This window comes from Mus musculus, chromosome 9, assembly GCF_000001635.26.
Source record: "Mus musculus strain C57BL/6J chromosome 9, GRCm38.p6 C57BL/6J".
Lineage (NCBI taxonomy): Eukaryota > Metazoa > Chordata > Mammalia > Rodentia > Muridae > Mus > Mus musculus.
Window position 1 is genome coordinate 42,317,047 of NC_000075.6, and position 12,490 is coordinate 42,329,536.

Here is a 12,490-nt window from a genome sequence, read left to right on the forward strand (position 1 = left end):
TGCCACCACACAGCCGACAGACAAGAGGCAGGGCAGACTCTCCCAACTCATGCCCTTGGGGCCGACTCACCCGAAACCCCCACATCCAATGTCAACTCTTCTGTGCTTCCCAGGTGAGAGGCAGGGCCTGCTCTCCCGAGGGCTGCAGCAGGTAAGGGACAGGATCTCCTGCCTGCTGTGGGCTGCGAGGGGTGGCAGGGATGCATCTCACACCGGTGAGAAACACCGGTGTCACTGTAAGGCAGACAAGTTGCAGGCCAGCCTTCCAGATCACTTACCTCCAGGGACAGCTCTCCCACTATGCCCAGACGAGGGGTAGAGCCAGTTCTGCACAGACATCAGCATGTCCCCAGGCAGGGCTCCTCTAGTCCTTGGCTTGTACCCTATCCTGGGAGCTTACCCAAGTCTGTCTGGCACTGGAGTGGGGGCTGTCTCAGGCTAGCTCTCTGTCTGGGTCCTCTGGCACTGGATTTGAGGTCATTTCAGACTTGCTCTTTTCAGGGAATATTAGGCTACTAATCATGCAGACATTCACAGGCCAGAACACTGAGTGTAGATGTAGCCTCTCTCCTCTCTGCCACCTACCGACGTGCATGTGACACAGCAGCCACACCTACAATGCCTCTAGGAGCAGGTAGGTATTTATTTTTTAAATAAAATAATAATTTTAATAAAATAATAAAGACATTTTTTCCAATGATAGGGATTCACTATGTATCCCTTGACGTCACAATCAGCCAGGAGCCTTGGTCTCAGCCATGGCCTTGTTAGAAAATTTCTAGCTTACATAAACAGCCCTGAGAGAACATTTGTGGTCATAACAGAAAGAATATTTGTGGGTAGAGAGGGCACTGTGACCATTGGTTCTAAGAACTGAAGATTGCCACCTGACCTTTGGAGAGCTTCAGGGCTCTTCCCCCCTCTCTTGAAACCTCCTCTTTCTTATATTGTTATCCCAAAATAAAGTTTTTCAGAGCTTGATCAGTCAAATGGTTTTGCTCTCATTCTTCATGTTTCTTGTCCCTCCCACTCTCTCTCCTCTGCCCTAGGTCCCCACTGATTATCCCTGCAGGTCGGGGCAACAATCCTCCTGCCTAGCTTCCTGAAAGTTGGGATTGTGTGTGACCATTACCCCACTCCACTATTCAGAAACTTTCCTACTAAGCTATCGGAACATTTGTAGCCCATTGGTCAGAGCAGGGCTAAGCAGCAACCCTCAGACTGAAGATGCTTAAGACCAATAAGAGCTGCTACCATTCCACGTGGCATCCAGGTTTCCAATCGTCCTAAAATATCAATCTTTTGAAGCACACTCCACACACGTCCTGCCACAAGTAATCAATTCACCTGCCACAATTTTGTACTAGACCCCAATTAAGAGACCTTTCGAGAGCTGTATCTCTAGTCTGTACTACACAGATCTCCCTTTTCTGAAATTAATCTGGACATGGTGCCATTGACCCATACAAGAGGGTTCCATAAGGAAGAACCAGCCTTCGTATTCATGCCAGCTATTGGAATGAGGATGCACTTGAAACGGGGGTTGTGGGGCAGATCCCGGAGCACATGCGCGTGAGTGTTGGGTCAGCGGTGGCTTCTTACTGTTACGCCACCACTTTCCCAGAGAGCATTTAGGAGGTAGTGGTTTCTGTTCCCCATGTAGGGAATAATTATGCTATTCCTATTCTTAGTGGTACAGAGACTCGACAGTCTGGCCCAGCCATCTGATCCTTGGTTTAAATGGCTGTCATCACTGACAGAGGGAACCTTCTTTGGATAAGAAGTGACTCAGTGCTAAGCCTTACCAAATGGTTGTTACATCTATCCACCCCAGCACACACACACACACACACACACACACACACACACACACACACACACACACACACACTAGCTAGCCTACCATTTCGTTTTTAATCCTATAGACAATTGAGTGACTTCGGGATTGTTTGCTGGAGAGCTTAGTGGTCCCTCCTTGCATCCCACGCCCCTGAAAGGTATAAGTTCATTCTTACAATATTCATCTCCTTCCCCTACCTACTTGCAATACTTAAAATGAACTTTTTTTTTGTATTCCTGTTACTGCTTTAAAGAACTGTTGGGTGACTTTGAGAAGAAGGGGTGAGAGCAGAAGTAAGAACTGGAATGGGAGGAGACTTGAACTAGTGACCTGGCCAGGTCGGGCTTGGTAAGTTCAAGCCTGGTATCAGAGTATGTGCCTCAGCTCTCAATACACCCCATCATGAGAGCTCGTCTTCATCTTCCGTGTTACTGAAACAGCAATTTGATATTTCTACTGTAAATTCTGACAGATCAAGGAGCTCTCTGTGGCTCTGCAGTTGCTTTGGTGTTCGTGTGGTTTTGAGACAAGGTCTTGCTACGTAGCCCACCTTGGCTTTACACTCCAGAGCCTTCTGTCCCTTCCCCCCAAATGCTAGGAGTACAGGCCTGTGCCACAGACCCCGACTCTCTATTGAGATCTAAGCACAAGTGTGTTGTTTTTGCTTGTAAAATGGTCTTTATTGCCCCATAAAACACTTGAGGTGAATGCTTTTAGTTAATTGGATTTAAAAAAAAAAACCTCCCCATGTTTAATTTGGCTTACAACAAGGGAACACTTCTCCAGTTTTTTCTTGGATTCGTCAGGCAAACATGGGAAGTTAATTTTAATATTCTCAAGTATCCCCAGATTGAATTTTCTCTAGTGCTTGTGTGTGTGCATGCATGCGTGCATGTGCATACGAGGGTGTGTGTGCAGGTGTGTGCACATGAGGGTATAGGTCAAAGTCAGTCTCAGGAGTCCTTGCTCAGGCACTATCCTGGCTTAGAGCCCTGTGATTAGATGGTGCTTACCGGCCAGTGGGCTCAAGGTATCTGCCTGCCTTCACCTCCGTCGTCTTGTTGCCTGATTTTTGTTTTTGTTTTTTTTTACCTGAGTTTAGAAAAAAAACTCAGGTCCTAATATTTGCCAGGCTCTGGTTTAATTTTCATACCCTGAAGCCATCCCCAAACAACTTTGTGTGGATTGGTATCTTCAAAAGAAGCCCCAGGTCTCGTCTGCTTTATTTTCAGTAGCTGAGAGCGTTCTCATCTCTCATTTCCACCTGCTGATACCATTTAGCAGAAAGATCTAAGTGTATTATTAATAATGGGTTGGAAATGAGCGTGTTTACATAATTTTTAATAAATGCAATCTGCTCATTTTCTTTTCATTAATGCATTTGCTGTTCTTAGTAGCTTTTAATTTCTCTTGCCTTTTAGGAAAGCCTGCACGCTGGATGGTTTTCCTTCTTAAATGGCACTTTGGCATTCAAAAACACCAGTAAGCTCTGGGAAACTATTCCCACAAGAGACGGCTGGAAAAAAAAAAAGCTTTTCCAGTAAAGTGAATCGGTGTTTTTAAGATGCTAATAACTGTGCTGATTTGGGCCCTCTTTGGGTTGCCGTTAAAATTAATTGAAAAACAACAACAAAACACTTCTACATTTCACACAGAAACCAAACAGTGTCAGGAAATGGAGAGCAATGGAACAGATCTCATAGTAATTAATGCCACCCTTTGGATGGCCTTGAAGACTAGTGGCTTAGCATAAGAAGATATTTTTCCTCGTGTTTTTAAATAATTTATGCCAAAAGGAAAGCTAGTTTGGTTGTCATTTGTAATGCTTTATTTTCTTTTGAGCTACACACATGCCTGCCCTTGCCTAGGTGTTGATAGAAGCCTGTGAGTGCAGTGCCTGCAGAGGCCAGAAGAGGGCATCAGATTCCCTGGAGCTGGAGTTAAGGTGGTTGTGCCTTGTGTGGGTGCCGGGAACGGAACATAGGCACTCTGTAAGACCTAGAAGCACTCTTAAGCACGGAGCCATCTGTCCATCCCCATGACTAGTATAGAAGTAATTCTCCGCCGGCTACCTTCTGCACAGCTACACTACAGCAGTGCCTGATGCCATCGAGATAACACAAGGTTTGTAAAAACTACTGTAGAATCAGTGCACACAGAGACCCACCTATGTGGCTTAGGGATGTTCTTTTACTTGATACCTTGGGGAGTTCACCATTCCCCTGTACATTGTACAGCTTCGCAGAAAGGTTAAATACCATGCCTGGGACCCGTTGCACTCAGTGTGATTTCCCACCATGTTTTAAACACCCACCAACCTTGGGATCAGTCACATCACCCTTTTGAGACTCCCTGGGCTCTTTCTGACCATTCTTTGGTCTTTTAGGTTAATTTCTCCCTCTTTTGCTAATCTCTAATTTTAAAATTCTCTGTGTGTGCACATGTATGATGGATATGGACATACATGTGCCAGAATGCATGTGTGGAAGTCAGAAGAAAACCTAGGAAGTCAGTTCTTTGTGTCCATCTTTATGTGAGCTCCTGGGAGCCAACTCAGGTCATCAGGGTTGCACAACAAGCCATCTTTGTTCATTGAGCCTTATCTCAGGACCCTAATTTCTACTTTTTGTTCCTCATATCCCAGTCTCTAGTCTATGTCTCTCTCAGTTCTGTCCAGGGTTTAAAATACCATCTAAGTATACACGGCTGCTATAAATGGCTGGTCTGATGAGTCCCTGTCATACATCCTGCTGCCTACTTGACACCTCTTCTTGGATCTCTTACAGACATCTCACACTCAACACATATAAACTCAACTCTAGATTTTCTTTCTCAGTCTACTTCAGATGTCTCCCAGATGTCAGCACACGCCCATCTGTGCAGGTCAGAAACATTCTTGTTACCCCTTTGTCCTTCAAATCCCAACTATGCCTCAGTCTCAGAGTCTCCACCCCCAAACGGAGCTCACCATCATACACTTCACCCAACACCTATGTCCCAGGCTGAAGCCAGAGTCTGTGGGCGGCTGAGTCCCTCTTATGTAGTATTTGCATAGAACCTGTCCAAGTTATTCTGAATATCCTAGCTCACCTCTGGATTACTTACAAAGTACGGAACGGGCATGGTATGCAAACAGTTGTGACATTAACTTGTTTAGGCAGTATCAAAAAAGAAAAAAAATACTACAGCAGCCAAGTACAGTGTTGGGGAGTGCATACGTGTGCTTACTCTTGCCAGAGCTTACTGTAGAGGTCAGAGGACAACTTTAAAAGTCAGATTTCTCAATCTGATGTGAGTTCCAGAGATTAATTTTAGGTCGTCAGGATTTCAGGGAAAGCAGTTTATCCACTGAGCCATCTCATGGCCCCCGGCATTAAAAATGCTTTCTTCACTTGTCTACAGTCTTCTAGAGGCTGCCTACTGATGCCTCACATAAGTTCAGACTTCTTCTCATGGCCTCCTTTCTGACCCTTAAGCATACCAACCTAAAACATTTTTATCCACACTGCTGTACACTTACAAGCCACACTTACAGTGACTGGAGACCAGTGGATTCAAGTCAGTTCCTGGTGCAGGAAGAGGTAGAAATTTTTCTCAAAATGTATATGGCTTGAAAAGGAAAGGCTTAATGACAAATACTAAAAATTATAAGATTTGGTAAAAACAGATTTTTCCTTGCAATTCACCCTAAGGCCTCCCCTCCGCATCTCTATAGAAACAAAATGGAACCTGCCTAAAGCAAATGTCCAAGAAATAGTTTTACAACATCTAAGAAGGGGAATTATGGCTTTTCCTTGAGGAACAACCAATTCAACCCACGTGGATCTGTTCTAATATTTATTTCCTGGCTGTTCTAAGTAACCCATTAGCTTTCTTTTCATCATGAAATCTTATGTTTATTTAGAAGGAATCGCATGGAGGTACTTCTCTTTCTGCCATCAGTTTAGCATCCACGGGGAATATTTTGTTAAATCCCACTTTTGTCCTCAGGGAACTCTTGTCTACAGACTCTTCCTTTCTTGGTTCTCAACTGCAGCAGGTTTTTATTCAAGTCTTCAAGGCTTTGTTCTTGTAATGTCCCCACACAGTTCAGCATGGTGGTAATTTTATGTATCTTTGTGCTGACTAATCTTACGTCAACTCGGCACATGAGCTAGAGACCTCTGAAAGGAGGGAAACTCAACTGAGAAAATGCCTCCATAAGATCCGCTGTAAGGCATTTTCTTTATTAGTGATTGATGGGGAGGGCCCAGCCCATTGTGGATGGTGCGTCTCTGGGCTGGTGGTCCTGGGCTCTATAAGAAAGCAGGCTGAGCAAGCCATGGAGAGCAAGCCAGTAAGCAGCACCACTCCATCACCTCTGCATCAGCTCCTGCCTCCAGGGTTCTCCCCAGGCCAACCAGGCTAGCTAAGGGTCCCGTGAGGAATGGGGGCCACCATGGGGCTCACCTCAACCTCTGGCCCCATAACAGCCGCTCTGTTCCTCCCAGCTGCGTTTTGTTCCGCAATTGTGCAGACTCATCTCATCCTACCTTCACAAAATGAAGGGCTCGCAGCTCACATTTCCCAACCCACGTGGATCGCTTTCTTCTGGTGAGAGAACAACTCAGAATAGAACTGGCATAAATAATGTAGAGCCAGGGAAAACTAACTCTCTCTCTCTCTCTCTCTCTCTCTCTCTCTTTCTCTCTCCAGGTATTTATACAAGAAAAATGTTAGAGAGAGATTATCAATGGTCAGTGACCCCGGTTGATGTTTTAAGACAGGACATACTTTTAACGAACAACTGACAGATGAAGAATTTTGTTGTCATTTTGTGTGTGTGTGTGTGTGTGTGTGTGTACACCTCTATCATTCACGACCTTATTTCTTTTAGGCAGGCTCTTATTGAACCTGGAGCTGGGGTAGTATCCAGTAAAACTCAGCAGTCTTCTTGACCCCCACTTCCACAGCACTGGGTGTCAGGGCCAGGCAGCCATTCCTGGCCTTTTGACTGGGGATTTGAACCTAGGTCCTCATGCTTGAGCAGCAAGCACTCCCACCCACTGAGTCATCCCTCCAGCAGCCCTTGTTATTTTTGTTGCTTCGGCCATACCGGAGCACCTCTGAATGCTGCTTTCTGGTGACTCTGGCTAATGTACACGTTTTATTGTAAGAAATTCCAAATCACCATATTTTCAGTCCTCTCATTTCACACTCCTTACAAAATTTGGAAAACCCTCCGACGGTTGAATTAGAAGACCTCATCCTGACACAGCTGATTGGTTTCCTTGGTTTTGATGAGTCCTGGTGCCTTTTGGAGGGTCTAGAAAGAATGCTAAATTTTGTTGAATCAGTGTTTTTTAAATTATAACGCTGAAATTACAGTACAGTTCTTATGGTCATGATGATCTGAAACAGCCTATTAAAATCAAAAATATTTTGAGGTGTGTGGTGGCGATCTATCTCCCTGTGATGGAGGCAGCCTCTGCTCTGGGGACAATATGCTTGCTCAGCATGCTCTTAAATTAGTGGTCGTCGTTGGATAAGTTGTTCACTGAGGACCGAGGCGGTGCTGAAGGTACCTGTGCTGAGGCTTCTTGCCCTCTATTAATTTAGTTTTCTGAATAAAAATTAATGAACAAAAGTGGTTTTCTATAAAAAAAACAAACAGGTTAAAACTACTACTAGAGCATGCTAGCCTGTGGGAGACATGCCTTAAACTCTAAAATCTGCGTGGGCCAAGATACTGCTTACCCTTCATTAATACTCAGGGTGTCACTGCTCTTCTCTCTTGTCAGTTCCAAGTAAGCATTTAGAATATGGAACTTTTCTTTTTAAACAGGCGATTTGTGTCTGTGTTACTCACAGTCCTTCCCCCCACCCCCCATTTTGTGCTGTGAATAGTCTTATATGACACCCAGGCGCCTCCACGTTTAACGCTGAATCATTTTCCCCTTGTCAAGTCGGTTTGCCAAATTGCTTTTCGATCATGACTCTTCCTCCACGTGGTGGACTCCCCGCTCCGCAGGAATGCGGGTATACCTTCCTCCACGTGGTGGACTCCCCGCTCCGCACGAATGCGAATGCGGGTATACCTTCCTCCATGTCGCGGACTCCCCGCTCCGCATGGATATGGCTATACCTTCCTAACAGTATGTTGCACGTCACACTGCGAAGATGCACGGTAAACGAGAGCGAATGAACACTAGTGACCACCACGGGTCCACATAATAAGACATAAAGCACACAGAGGACCACTGTGAATCCTGAGTTATAAATGTTTATGGAAGGTATGGTTTGAATGTGAAATGTCCACCCTCCATTGCTTAACCCCCTGGTCCCCAGCCGGTGGCGCTGTTTGGAGAGGCTGTGGAACCTTGGGGACTGTAGCCTAGCTACTGGCAGTTGGTTGTCCTCATTGGGCTAGGAAAGGGATGTCTGTTCCAGGTTCCAGAGAGAGTGTTCTACTTTCTAGCTAGCCATGAGGTACATGAACTATAAAACAAGATCTAGAGGTCATAGAGCGAGCTACCTCATGCCTTCCTTGCTGTGAGGCACTGTAGCACTTAAAACTCTGAGCCAAAATACATCCTTTCTTCCTTAAGTTACTGTGTCAAGTAATCTGTCGTGACAATAAGATAAAGAGCCAATATAGTAACAAGAGGATACCACTGGGAACTATGTCTTTTCTGCCTTGGGCTAAGACATAACCTAGAAGCAAAATTCTACATGACTATAAGGGTTTTGTTTGTTTGTTTTGTTTTGTTTTTAAGAAACTTTAGTAATTTGTGTAGACTCAAGTATTTGCAAGCCCCGAGGCAATTAAATATGTTACTTTCTTCAATAAAATGTTTGTATCCCAATTAAAATAGAACAACATAGTTGGAATTTTTTTGTACACTGAATTATTGCATAAAGAAATTTAAGAGTTAGGAAGAAGCCAAGAACTCTGGATTCCTGCTTATTAAAATATTGCTCCCATTTAAACACTTCTCATTAGGAATTGATCATTATTGAATAAATATACATGAAAATCCCCCATACATATATACAAGACGGTTTGTGCTTTTCCTTAGCACTTGATGCTGTTTATCCTTTAAGTTCAATTTAACACTTCTGTAATGTCTCCTCCAACGTGCAACATGATTCAAAGCCAAACAATATTAAATACAGTGAGAAAGCATTGGTTATGGAGGATGCTACATTTGCATAATGTATTGCAATTTCATCTAATGGGAGGATATCTTAGTTCTCCAAATATTTCACAATGGATATTTTATGTTAACAAAACAACAGCTAACCTAGAGGCGATGTGCAAACAGCAGCACGCAACCAAATGTACAGTGAATATAATCTCTCCATTTGTTTTCTCAGTATACAGAATTTGATTGTCGAGTTCTTCCTGGAATGATGGCCCTTTTGTGTTTTTATTTCTATCTATAGACATTGAGATCTGTCCCTCTGCCATGGCAGTGTTTTCTTAGGAGGGAGCCATATTTCAGTGAGCATAATTAAACCATCACCAACAGAACCTTCCATTAGTCAGAGCAGAGAGCTACTGCTCTTGCTTGGTGGATACACATCAGAGGAGTTTGCATTCTGCGTCGGGGGAAAGGCCAGTAAATATTTCATGAGCTCGTCTCGATTGGATTGTTTATTTCACAACATTTAAAAGAGATACTTAATTTTTCTCAGTAGCTATTTTTTGTCATCGAGTTAGAGAAATAGATATTAAGGACAAAATTTGCATGGGACGCCCAAAGCTGGTATTTTCTCGGAGCGAGGCTTACTGTGCGCATAAAAATAAATCTTACGGTGTTCTTTAGAAGATGCCCTTGGCATCTCCTGTGTTTTCTAAAGCTATATTCTGGTAATGTTCTGTAGCTAAGGTGTGGGGAGGCGGGGATTGTAATTTGATTGCTGTGGTTTCATATAATTCAGGTTTCACGCTATATTAAAAATGGACACTAGAGGGTGCTCTTTGATTTTCTTTTTCTCTGGCCTGGCAGCCGATGTCGGTACACCCAAGCCCTGAAAATTTCCCCAGTGTTCTAAGCAGGACAAAATCGCAGTGATGCATGCGGTGCGGAGACACCCTGAGGTTTGGAAGAGAGTCAGAGGGGTTCTAACAGGGGTAGCTTCTTAATTAATTCAGAATTAGTAAGAAGCAATGCTTTGTATCCCAGCCCTGGTGGCTGTTATCTTTTGATAATTACTTAATTCCTTTGGTTGCAAGGAATTTTATTAGATTTCAAGCTCTTGTTAAATGTCAAACGATTCTAAAAATAGTTGGAATATTAGACTATGTTAAATAATTGGTGCTCTTAAGCTCTGCCGTGAGGATTTTGAGTAAAGCACACACCTAGCACTGGTTAAGAAACCAATTATAGAATTCCCAACTGTCACAAATAGCAGCTCCCTGCTCCCCGATGTCTCCCTGGGTACTGAATACCATCAAGGCTGCTTTGTTTTCTCCTTTCTGCCCTTTGCTGACCAGACTCTTTCCCTCTTCCCTGTTTGAGTACAAACAATTATCTTTTCTGTTTGCTGGTTTGCGGTAGGGTCTCACACAGCCTGGAATGGCTTTGAACACCTTAGGTTACAGAACCCAGCTTTGAACTCCTGACTCCCCTGCCTCCACTTCCCAGGGATTAGGACACTAGGGATGTACCTCCATTTCCGGCGTCAGAGGTATCTTAAACTCTCGCGTGGCTATGTTTAACAAGTGTCATTTTCGAACATAAGAAAGAATCTTTGAGGGTCAGCAGGATGGCTCAGTTGGTAAAGGCTGTCAAGCCAATTACTGAATTTGATTCCTGGAACTCCAAAGGTTGAAGAAGAGACTCCATGGGCACAGGTTGTCCTCTGATCCACATGGACAGGTGAGGACACGTGGGCAAGTAAATGAATATAAGACAGAAACCTAAAGAATCTTTCTAGAAAAGTGTATGTTCCCATTTTACAGGGAAGAAAACAAAGGGGGCAGTATTGAGGGCGTTCAAGAGTCACACTTGGGGCAGAGGATTGGAAGAGTCAGGGCTGGATCCTGGTTTTTCTGTCTTTAGAGAAACAGGCTAAAGGGCCTGCCTGTGCTGTCATTTGTGAGGGAGTATTTCTCAACTCAGAGAGACATGCTTGCCTTGAAGACAGCTTGAAAGCCATTGCTGCTGGTTTCCAGTCTCCCTTACAGGCTCAGGGCAGGTTTCCAACTTATGGGGCCTCTGAAAGTTAGTTGATGGCCATGAGACTTGTGCTAGCCAATGGAATGGGAACGGCAACAAGGAGACTTCCAGGCAGAGAAGTGACAGAGGCAGAGCTGTGGGAGGGGCCCGAGCTGCTTGTACTCATTCCTTAAAGCCGCGCACTCAACTGGCGGCATTAAAAAATAGTGACGACACCATCAATCTCCTTTCCAGGAGACCAGCGAACGGCAGAGTCCACAGACATGAACAAGAAGCAAGTCTGTGCGGCTTAAGCCTTCGAGACCTCGGGGTCTCAAACTGTGTCTCCATAGTGTGGCTTACTGCAATGGCATACAAGTGAAGGACGTCAGACACATGAGAAAGCCAAATGCCAGTGGCAAAAACGTGGCCAAAGGACCAATTCATTTTATGTTCTGTATGTATGATGACACGCATGTATCTATGTGTGGTCACATACATATGATCACATATGTGTGTGCACCTTTGTGTGCAGGCACTGGAGGCCCGGAGTTGATGTCACGTGTCCTTGTATCACTCTCCTAATGACATTGTTATGAGAATGAATAAAGATAGATTGCTAAGTAATATTTACTGGGTGTTTTTGTTCAAGCTTTATCTAAGAAACTCAATGAGGCATTACTGTGCTTGACCCATCTGATTGGGAAGCCCCAGGCTTCTCTGGGGTGAATGAAGGAGACACAACAGCTTGTCTGAGTCCTCTGCTCTCAAGGAGCCAGGAGTAAACAGAATACACAGCCACCATTGGTTTCTGTCCCAGCAAGGATGAGTGTTGAGAATTAGCCCCTATTGGTAATTTTGAAGTTTTCATCCACATTCAATATTGTCCCCAGTGACCCTAAGGTGTCCAAGCTGAAGCACACATTTCCTACCTTCATCTGTCCCCAGCCCTCTTTTAGCTCCTAGGCACATGCAAATGCTCTAAGCTGCTAGGACTTTCTGGTTCTCCCAACAGGGTCAGTTCAGGGGCAGCCTCTGCCTCTACCTCACTTCCTCAGCTCAGTGGCAGAGAGATGTGGGTGCTTTCACAGGTAAAATGGCAGCCGTTGTTGGGGGCCCAGGTAAAAAGAAGCTGTGGGTTTCTGTTTAGTTTTTCCAGAGTTCCTAGACCAAAATATATATATATATATATATATATATATATATTCTAAACTGCCACCTATTTGAATCCAATGTAACTTCAAAACAAACTTGAAGGATGGTCTACTGTGTTTCTAACCTTAGAAAGGAAGGAATTCCAGGGAAAGATTTAGCAGGCCATATATCTTATAGTTAATTACAGTATATGTTTATTTGGCACTTACAAAAGAGGATGTTGCCTGTTTCTCTTCTGCAGAGTACCTCTATGCTCTGAGGATGCCCCTTGAGCACATACCAGCAAGGACATCACACATACATGGAAGCACGGGCTGGCCATGTCCACCCACTGCAGAGGCCACAGCTCTTT

General features: G+C 44.3%; 1 non-coding gene across 1 annotated transcript; it reads right to left on the reverse strand.

The window, feature by feature from the left end:
• Positions 1-503: 503 nt before the first annotated feature.
• On the reverse strand, positions 504-635 carry Gm26272. Its single transcript, XR_003948490.1, has one exon. It is a non-coding gene; the product is annotated as a small nucleolar RNA SNORA17 (small nucleolar RNA).
• Positions 636-12,490: the final 11,855 nt, after the last annotated feature.